The following is a 10,258-nucleotide window of genomic DNA, read 5'->3' on the forward strand; positions in this document are numbered from 1 at the left end:
TGAAGGACAGAAAGGCAAGGGAGGCAAACGGTCTAGACTCTAGATTGGCCAAAGGGGAGTGCAAGCCTGGGCAGAAGCTTCTGTAGATGGAGGAGCCTGAGCAGCCAGCCTGGTCCCCTGGAGCAGGCACAGGAAAATAAGCGCGCAGGACAAGTGGGGGAATGCTTCCTTAACTTACCAGGACCCCAAAGGCTTGTAGATGGGGTCCATTCCAGAAGAAACAAACTTAACAAGGTCATATGGTTACAGCCCACCGTGCTGCTCCACAGGTGAAACTCCAGTCCGGTGACACCTTCCCCCCGACCCCTGCCAGCAGTCGGCTCTCTGTGTCTGTTCAGACGGGACCAAGTTGTAAGATAAAGGGGGTTAGAACACTAGGTAGACAATCAGACCAGCTGATGCTTAAAATCTCTTCTATAATAATATCAAGATTCTGTGAGTCTATAAAATACTGCTGAATGTTGTCCAAAGCTTAGAATTTCAAAGGTGTTTGGTTAGATAAAGACTCCCTTACAATAAAGATTTTGTCTTTTTAAATAATGAATCCCAGCTCAATTTTAAAATTTATTTCTTGATGGATTTTGAGCACAGAGAAGTCGGAAAGTTTGTAAATACATTTCATTTAGCAGTTGAGGAATCCTCGCTACCACTTGATGTTATTTTGAGAGAGCAAAGGGAATGGGAAAGAAAAATAATGTTTAGTATGCAACTATTAGGCACTTCGCAATTCATTATTTACTTCTCTTTAATACACATCCATTTTGTTTTGTTATCCCCACCTTATAGATGAGAGAATTGATACCCCTTGAGGTTAAATAATTTGCCCAGGGACATAAAATCAAAGGGCACAGATTCAGGGTCTAACCAGAGTGTTTCTGATACCAAATCTCATGCTCCTTCTACTATGCCTATGGCCTATCTCATACTTTGAGTTAAATATAGACACTTCTTGATTGATTCCACCAAATCATCCATGTTCAGTGGAGAAAGTCCTAAGTTCTAAGCGTAGCTGTAACCCAAGGACATTCTTGATCTGAGTACAGCCCTTGGTAAATAATCTTTTATCAAAGAAGGACATTTTTATGCCCATTCTATTCATAGGAAGAATTTCAATTGATTGAAATGTGGTAAATCCTTAAAGCATTTTAAGTAGCAAACATTGAAATACAGTGCTGTGTATTTTATAATATATGCTAAAGCAGATTTAAAAGCAAAAATACAATGGGGTCCTTAAAAAAAGAATTTGATACTCTAAAATATGACCAATACAATTAATCTTGCATATTCAAATAGGATGCTTAAAAAAATTATAAGTCTAGAATAGTTAGAATTCCTGTTCATATCACCATTGCAGATCTTTTTTTTACCCCGGTGTTTAATTTAAATGTTTATGAAAGTAATAAATAGAGTCCCTTGAAATATGGTGACAGACTTGCTAGCAATTAGACATATGATCATATACGCTTTTTTAAAAAAGCACATTCTCTGATCCAGAACAAACTATGTAGGCTATGCCTTTCCTTAAATTAGAGTAAGTGAAAAATAAAAGTAGATTTTACCCCTACACAATTTGAAACTATTTATAAGAAATCTACAGAAAAAAGTTGAACTTCATGAAACTATTTGGCTATTCTCTTCATGAGGTTTGAGTCCCACAAGCATGCTTCTCCAGATGTATGATTCTCCCTGCAAGAAGAATCAAGCAGAGGCTAATTATGAGTTATTTGAGGTTTTAATGGCTCCTTTGTAGGAACTGCTAAGGATAACAAGGCTCTGGCCTTTCTTTAGTTCTTGGATCACGTCCTACTCTGGAACGTCACAGACCATCAGCGCCTTGGACTGTGGCTATGGCATTCAGACTGGACCACCTAATGTACCACACTGGTGGTGTCCAGCTCTATCTAGCCTTTAATAAATAAGCTCAATATGCTGAAGTTTTAGATTAAGAAACTGATAAAACACAGAATCCATCGACTTATTACCTCCTCCAAAATTTAAGGGACAGTACTGCTTTGTATGCTAAGCTACACCATCTATTAGCAGCACATATTATTACAACCCGGGTCCAGAGACTATGTAAGCATCTAGACCAGAGGAGGAGGGCAGCTTAGTACCAAGAGCTGTTGATCTCTTTTAGTTATTAACCAACCTCTTCTGCAAAGATAGGTTCCAGGATGAATCCCAGAGTTGGGAAAATCATGCCAAATACTTCAAAATTCTGAATATACTTCAAAGTAACTACTGCTGTCCTGTGACAATTTTTGACTTAGTATCTTGGGAAATTCTTTTCCATGGACATACATCTGATTTTATAATAGACATCAACAGGGAAATGGGATTTGCTTTGCAGAAATTCACTTTATAGCCAAATTTGCCAGCATGCATCTATTTCATAAACTGAGAGATGAATTTATTTCTGTTCATATCTATCACCTCTATATCTGCTTACCTCTCTGGGGCTTCCTTCATGCAGTATCTGACAGGAGAAAATTGAGTAGAGAAGAATCTGGTTAACTCAACAAATATGATAGAACTTGTGGGGGAGTGCTCAATGTAACATTTGTAACCATCTCACAGAACCTTCCTGATAGACTGAATCACTTAGTTGCCTCCCGGCTCCTAACAGTTTCCACCTAAAAAATAAAACTACCTAATGAAGAAAGTGTTATTCTCACTGTGTAATTCTCATCCTTATTTCACAGATTAGGAGACAAAGGTTCTGCAATGTTATTTGACTTCCACAAGATCACAAAGTTAACAAGTGTGGTGTGATGAGCTTAAAAGAAAGGTTCTTTCATGCCTTTTGATCCCAAATTCCTTTCTTTTTTTTTTTTTTTCCACTAAACCACACTGTCTTGTTTGCCCCGTCTGACGATACAGTGATCATTTTTCTTCTTTCTTGTGGTTCTATTTTTCTTCCTACAGAATTTCTCTTCTCACTTCTTCACCCAACTGAACAAAACATAGTTTAATGAATTCCAAATCTTCAAAATCAAGGTATCTCTTCTATAATTGTCTCTGAATTTTCTGATTAGAAGTAAGATGCTGACCCAGCTTTATTTCAGGTCAAATCAGTCTTCAAGCCAAATTGCAAAACTCAGACTGTGTGTGTGGTGGGACATGGAGGGACCAGTCCAGACATCCAGGTGGAATCTTTACGTCAGACTCAGTACTGACACCTCCTTGTGAGGGGCAGGAAGGAGACCCCGAGCAGCAGAGTCATCTACTTGAGCTTCAGATTATTCACCTTCCTAACTAATCAATAATTGTTATAATTAAAATTGATAGCTGCAAATAACATGACAGAGGGCTGCTGCCAGAATACTGATTGCATCTTTGGCTTCGAAAAATAGGCAGCAGCGTGGAACACTTATTTTCCAATTTGCTTTTAGCTGTGTGCAAATTGCTTTCGCTGTATCCAGCTGATTTAGACCTTGCCTGGAGGTGCACGAGATTAATTGGGAGACTCACATTCACTGCTTACAGAATGGACTCTGTAATTGGCGAAATTTGTTAGTGCCAGTTATAAAATAACTATATAGTAATGCTTTTAAGCTGTCCTCTCAGTTACTCTTTCCATGAGAGGGGAGGGGAAACAATTAGAACCCGTCTGACGATTAAGATGGGCATTTTTACATAAGGACTAAAAGGCATGGAGCTACAGTCAATATTTTATACAAGCAAACATTAATGTGAATACGGTATTGATTTTTTCCAAAACCTGAAAAAGTACTTGAGTGTATGAAAGAATTTTTTTATCTTTATCTTTGTTGTGTCTGAACCTTAGATAAGAGAACCCACTTTGTTCAAACTATGAGCAGATTTTTCAAAAAGCTCTCTCTCCTTACTTCATTGAGTTAAAGAGAACAAGCACTCTTTCTTACTTATTGCCAAATGGAAGAAATAGGAAAATTCCTGAGGCCCCAGTTGGGTGCCCTCCAGGTTGTCTTCTTTCTTCTGCTTTCCTCTTTGGGTCCCAGGGTACCACGAGGGCATTCCCAATATGCCCAGTTCAAATATCAGACAAAGCTCAATGCACATGAGAGTCATTTTTGGCAGGAAGGCATTATTATTATTATTTTTTTTCAGGAGCAAAACTTGGTAGGCCAAGAACATAATATAAACTATAATACCTGTTAGAAAAACAAAGAGTTATTTGTCTTCTTAGCCCTTAAAAAAGTATCTTATGTCACCAGACTTAAATATGCAAAACTGTCCCTTCCATTTTTTAAATGATGCTCGGTTTATTGCTATGCATACCAAATTGTACAGAGACCATTCTCACACATACTCCAAAACCATACATATCCATAGAGCAGAGATGTCAGCCAAGGCTGTCACCTAGGTGACGAAATCGCAGCTCAAACGGATTTATGTAAACAAAGGAGTGGGGAACGGGTGTTTATCGGTTCAGATAAATGAAGAAGGACACAAGGAGGCCGCTTTAGACACCACTAGACTCAGGGGCTCAAAAAGGTATCACGACTGTTTCCCTCCATCCCCTGGCTCAACTTTATTTCACATTAGCCGCACTTTCAGGAAAACCCTCACCACATGGAGGCCCCCGTTAGACTCAGATTTATATTTTATCTCTTCAGCAACACCACTGAAAAGAAAGTGCTTCTGTCCCAGTAGTTCCGGCAAATTGTCAGACCTAAATTTCACAGTGAGTCACTTGCTCACTCCTCAACCAATCACTGTGGCCAGGAGGGCAGAATATGCTCATCAGCCACACCTGAGCCCCGGGCTCCACCTGGAGAGTGAGTCCCCCCAAAGGAACACTGAGGTAAAGTGACCAAAGGCAGGGAGATGGATGCCAGGCAGAAACAACAAATGGCCACAACATTCAGAAACGAAGTGGTAGTGAACTACAAGTGTTTCTAGTAATACTTCTTAAACTTCATTCATTTATATCTTTGGGATCTAATTAAAACTACAGATCTTTCCCTCCAGAAAAATGTCTATGTGACCACGTCACGCAAAATGCTGCCTGCTATTTCGGGAGGATTCATGCATCCCCGGAGCCTAGCTGATAACATGGAAACAAGAACATCTTTCTGAGGTAACCAACACTTTGAGAAGTATCTGCATCTCATAGATAAGTACAATTTTAGGTTTTCTTTTCCTTCCAAGTCTGTTGTTGTTTTTCTTTCCAAGCAATTTTGTTTGTGCAGAATTCCCCTTATGCAGCTATTCGTTATCTTTGTTGTGAATAAACTCTGAAAATCTAAACTGTGCCAAATGACTATTTTGTCCAGATGATAGATTGTCAAGGACCAAGCTTTCAATCAGATGACTCACACAGTGGCCACAAGAGTGATGGCGGCCCTTCTTTATTTGGCACAAGAAAATCAGTGTTCTGAGCTAAGGCTGTGCAGTAAGTCTAATTTAAGGACTCAGCGTGAAGACACAGACTGCCAAAAATAAAAATGTTCTTTCATCTTCTTATATCATGTAGGACTATATGTGACTACTAACAAGAAAAAATTATACATAATAAGGCAACTTTTTTCATTGCTACGATTAGAAAGAGAAATTGTTTAAACATTGAAGTGACTGCTCAAAACAAAGTATTTCATAAAGTTCACCTCAGAAATGTGAATTTGAATATTTAAATTAAAATAATTCTCACAATTAAAAAGTTTAGTTAACTACACATCAGAGGGAAAAAAGACAATTTTAGCAAAAGAAAAAAAAAAGAGTATTGCTCCAAAACAATCTTCACAGAAAGAGGTTTTGTCCTGTGTTTGCAAGACAGGATCTTAGAATCTGCTAGGAATAAAAAAGAAAGATGGAGAGAGAAAGAAAGGGAGATGGGGGGAGGGAAGATAACTTCAGTTCTTGCGTTTGGATTTTGGAAAAAAGAAGGGTTTACATGAAAGCTCAGATAAAAGAAATGGAAAAATCGCCACAATCATCATGTTCAACTTTTACTGAACATTTTGCCCTTGAAGATAGAAGGAACTGCTGTATTTCAAGACCAATAATTCCTAAAACAATTTATCAGCAAGTTCTGTAGCTGCTGAATAAAAACAAAGTTAATGGTAGGATGGGGTAAGGGAACTGAAAGCAGAAAAATACTGAGTATTAAAAAGGACAAGATTACAGATACAAACTTCAAAATACGTAATATAAATTTCATATATACACAGAGAGAAATATCTGGAAGGATATGCACCAACCAATGAGAAATGGTTATTCTTTAGGAGTTGGGGGGAGGACTAAGAGGGGAGACATTTATTTCTTTTATTATTCCTTTTTGCTTAAATTAATTCTTAAAATAATCATTTAGTTATATATGATTTGTGCAGTGAAAAATTATATAACAGAAATAAAATTGTTTAAAACATGAGAATAAGGATTTCTGGTATAAACAATGAGACAGTTTGACTCAGGATTTCTCTTTTCTTCCTGGAAACTGTTCTGAACAGCCATGACCATGCAAAAAAAATTCTGTGTAACACTTGGATACCAAGAACACTACAAATGTATTATTATTGTTATTAATACTGTCTCAGACAGCTGAGATCAAGCAGATCCCCAAAAGAAGCTGTCCTGAAGTGAGAGAGTGGCATGGACATATATACACTACCAAATGTAAAATAGATAGCTAGTGGGAAGCAGCCACATAGCACAGGGAGATCAGCTCCGTGCTTTGTGACCACCTAGAGGGGTGGGATAGGGAGGGTGGGAGAGAGACTCAAGAGGGAAGAAGTATGGGGATATATGTATATGTATAGCTGATTCACTCTGTTATAAAGCAGAAACTGACACACCATTGTAAAGCAATTATACTCCAACAAAGATGTTAAAAAAAAACGAAGCTGTCCTGGAAGCAGCAGAGAGCAGCCTGGGAAGGCTTGAAGGGACCATGAAGGCTGCAGGTCCCAACAAGTATAAGTACAAATACTCTTAGAATGAAAGGGATACACTAAGTGAAAGATTAAAGAGCATGTCACTCTGGAACAGCAGAGATGAAACAGAGCTAAGATCATGCTATTAGGTCAGAGAAGCAAAGGAAGCATGACTCCACAGCACAAAGATACCATATTGAAGCACAATGTCCCTCAGGCAGCAAAGGAAAGCATCTTGAGTGACAAAGCCTAGAATTTCATCTTGCCCTGCTCCCCACCCCTAACAAACCATCCTATAAATAGATGGTCCAGGAAAATCAAACCCAATCAATCATGCATAGCATAATTACCACAATTTTTTTTAAAGAATTTTTTGAAAGCATCAAAACTTAGCAACAGCTTAAAAATACACTCAGAAAAATACTGCCATAGAGTAGATGAGCTTATAATCACAAATTTTACCATGATATTAAAAAAAAAAATGAAACCATTATCTCCATAAAGGAAGACTACAAAATAAAAATACAAGAATGCAGAGCAGAGGAGGGAGGGTAAAACAGGTGCTGGCAGAACTCTGGGAAAAAATACAAGAAAAAAAAGTTAGAGGGCTTCCCTGGTGGCGCAGTGGTTGAGAGTCCACCTGCTGATGCAGGGGACATGGGTTCGTGCCCCGGTCCGGGAAGCTCCCACGTGCCACGGAACGGCTGGGCCCGTGAGCCATGGCCGCTGAGCCTGCGCGTCCGGAGCCTGTGCTCCGAAACGGGAGAGGCCACAAGAGTGAGAGGCCCGCGTACTGCAAAAAAAAAAAAAAAAAAAGTTAGAGAACAGAGTTTTTCTTTTTTTAAATGTAAGGAGCAAAGGGGAAAATAGAAACTGTGGAAAACCAAAAAGGAATATTAAATATAGAAATAAGCTAATAAAATGAAATAGAAATAAAGAAAAAAATCTTAATTAGAGGCAATAACAATTATAAAAGATAAATTTTATCTAATAGATACATAAGTCAAAGGATATACAACATATACATAATTGGAATCCTCCAGAAGGGAAAATAAAACAGAGCAAGGATTTTTAAATGATCGGTAACAAAACTTTCCTGAAATAAATGAAGACTTGTATCTATACATTCAAAAGGCATATCATGTATTACGAAAAGTTAAACCAGAACAACCAACATTGAGACATGCTCTAATTAAAGCCATGGGAATTTTAAGATGAAAAAAATAATCCTCTGGATATTTAAGGACCCAGTCATTTATAATTTTTTTAAGTATGAAAAATGTTTTTATATAACATATTTTTTAAAAAAATAATAAAATAAAAATTGATAGAAGAACATAGGAGGTAGAAAATAGGTGAGGACAAAAGAATATATTTTAATACTGACAAAACAAGGGGTGGAAGTGAAAACATAATTAGCACACAAAAGTGACAACAAAAAAGAAAACACTACAGTTGAGACAGGGTGACTATTTAAAGAAAGGAGAGAACATAATCTAATTTTTTACTGGGGACCGTAATTGGGATTATACCTTTGTACTGTATAATGTAGCTTTTGTATGAGGTGACTATGGCTTTATATAATCCAAGAGAGTTAGATAAAATATTTATACAAAAATACAAAATATTTGTCAAAAATACAAATATCAAATATCAAAAGTAAATCACCATGTTAAAATAAACAAAGGGAAAACATAAAATAATATGACAGAAGAGAAACAAACATATCTTTCATAGCCATAAATAAAAATGGGCTAAAGTTAACTACTAGAAGAAAGATTTTGGATTTCATAGAGAAACTAATCTCTATTCTGCATAAAAGAGATACATCTAAAATTATTCAGAAAGCTTGAAATGACAGGACAGGCAAAGACTTTCCAGGCAAATGCAAAATTTTTAAAATGCAAGCTTACGTCTACGGACATAGAAATATGTACGAGTATATGAGATGGAAAGATGACATGATTACTTTGCTTTAAGAGCTATTCTAAGCCTGCTTGTAGCTTCTGCTTCCATCAGGTACTGCCTGTCCCTAGATGCTAAGCAGGGAAAAAAAAAAAAAAAAAAAAAAAGGAAACCTTTCTGTTACTCTGGGCATTAACTAACCTTAACTCCTCACTAAACTCATTTCTTGCTAAACACGTAAGCCACTATATGTCCTTTGTCTCCAAGGGTTCTAGGCTACCTTTCAAAAATGGCAGCCATAATGCAGATGAGTCCATTGTTTAACTCCTAAATGCCCATCACAACTGAGTTTCTTAAAATGATGAAATTCTTATTTCAAAATGAGATAAAACCTCTAATTAAAGAGCTTTATATCACAATTGATATGTTCTATTTTTAACTCTGAAATATTAAGTACCATAAGAGGGTACTTGACCTATCATTAATAAAGACATTTATTTGTTTGAGCACTTTCCTCATTAAACATGTAAAAGGATGCACATGTTATGCTAAAATAAACTATTATTCACAAATAAATAAGGAAAAACTTTGTACAATAAATTTCAAAGCAGTTAACATCACTGTGAAATACTTTATAACTAGCTAATAAACATTCTCCCTTAAAGTTATATATATTAAATTAGCTAAACAGAGATGAGTCAAGTAGAGACAGTGAAGAGAGGCAAGAGAAATGGAGATAGGACAGAGATAGAGACAGATACCATGCCACAAATTCTTGGTGAGAGAAATGACAGCTTTCTTTTAAAGTGATTCACGTCCATCATTTTAAAAAGTCGCAGTTCACAATTACATTAATTAAAAATACAGTCCTTTCCTCCTCTAGGCCACTTCACCCCACTTCCCATTCATCACAGGTGACCACTGTTAACAACGTGAGAGGCTTGCTTTCCAGGTTTTCTATCCAAATGCAAACACACTGCACAAATATGCACATATACATACACACAAACATACGACACACACGTATATAAATACGTACTCATTTATTTACAGAAGAGATTGTACTCCCACACCCTACATGTAACATCCAGCAAATCCATTTAACAACATGCTGTGCCTATGATAGCATGTGAATACACAGACTTACTTCATCCTTTCCCAGGGAACTGATTGTGGCTCTACCGTTACCAGACCATGTTGATGGATGTGTAAGTAGTTCTTGGTTGCTTAAAACGATGCAGTGAACACGTCTGTCTTTGTGCAATTGAGTGAGAATGGCTGTAGGCTAAATTCCCCAAAAGGAAATTACTATGTGCATTTACATTTTTGACAACCAGTGCCAAATTTGCCCCTGACAACATTTCTCACTACAGTGTAGGAACTCTGACCCACACCTTCACCAACATTTAAACTTTGCTGTAGTAATAGTAAAAAAGAATCCGCTGTCCCTGTAACGTGCCATCTGACCACCTTCCGGTATTTCTATTCGTCATTGTGTT

General features: G+C 37.2%; 1 long non-coding RNA gene across 1 annotated transcript; it reads right to left on the reverse strand.

Annotated features, from left to right (window-relative positions):
- Nucleotides 1-298: 298 nt before the first annotated feature.
- Nucleotides 299-3,925, reverse strand: LOC129392297 (uncharacterized). The gene is made up of 3 exons (XR_008617993.1): nucleotides 3,885-3,925; nucleotides 2,450-2,476; nucleotides 299-330 (listed from the first exon to the last, which is right to left on the reverse strand). It is a non-coding gene; the product is annotated as an uncharacterized lncRNA (long non-coding RNA).
- Nucleotides 3,926-10,258: the final 6,333 nt, after the last annotated feature.

This window comes from Physeter macrocephalus, chromosome 8 (genome assembly GCF_002837175.3).
Source record: "Physeter macrocephalus isolate SW-GA chromosome 8, ASM283717v5, whole genome shotgun sequence".
NCBI lineage: Eukaryota > Metazoa > Chordata > Mammalia > Artiodactyla > Physeteridae > Physeter > Physeter macrocephalus.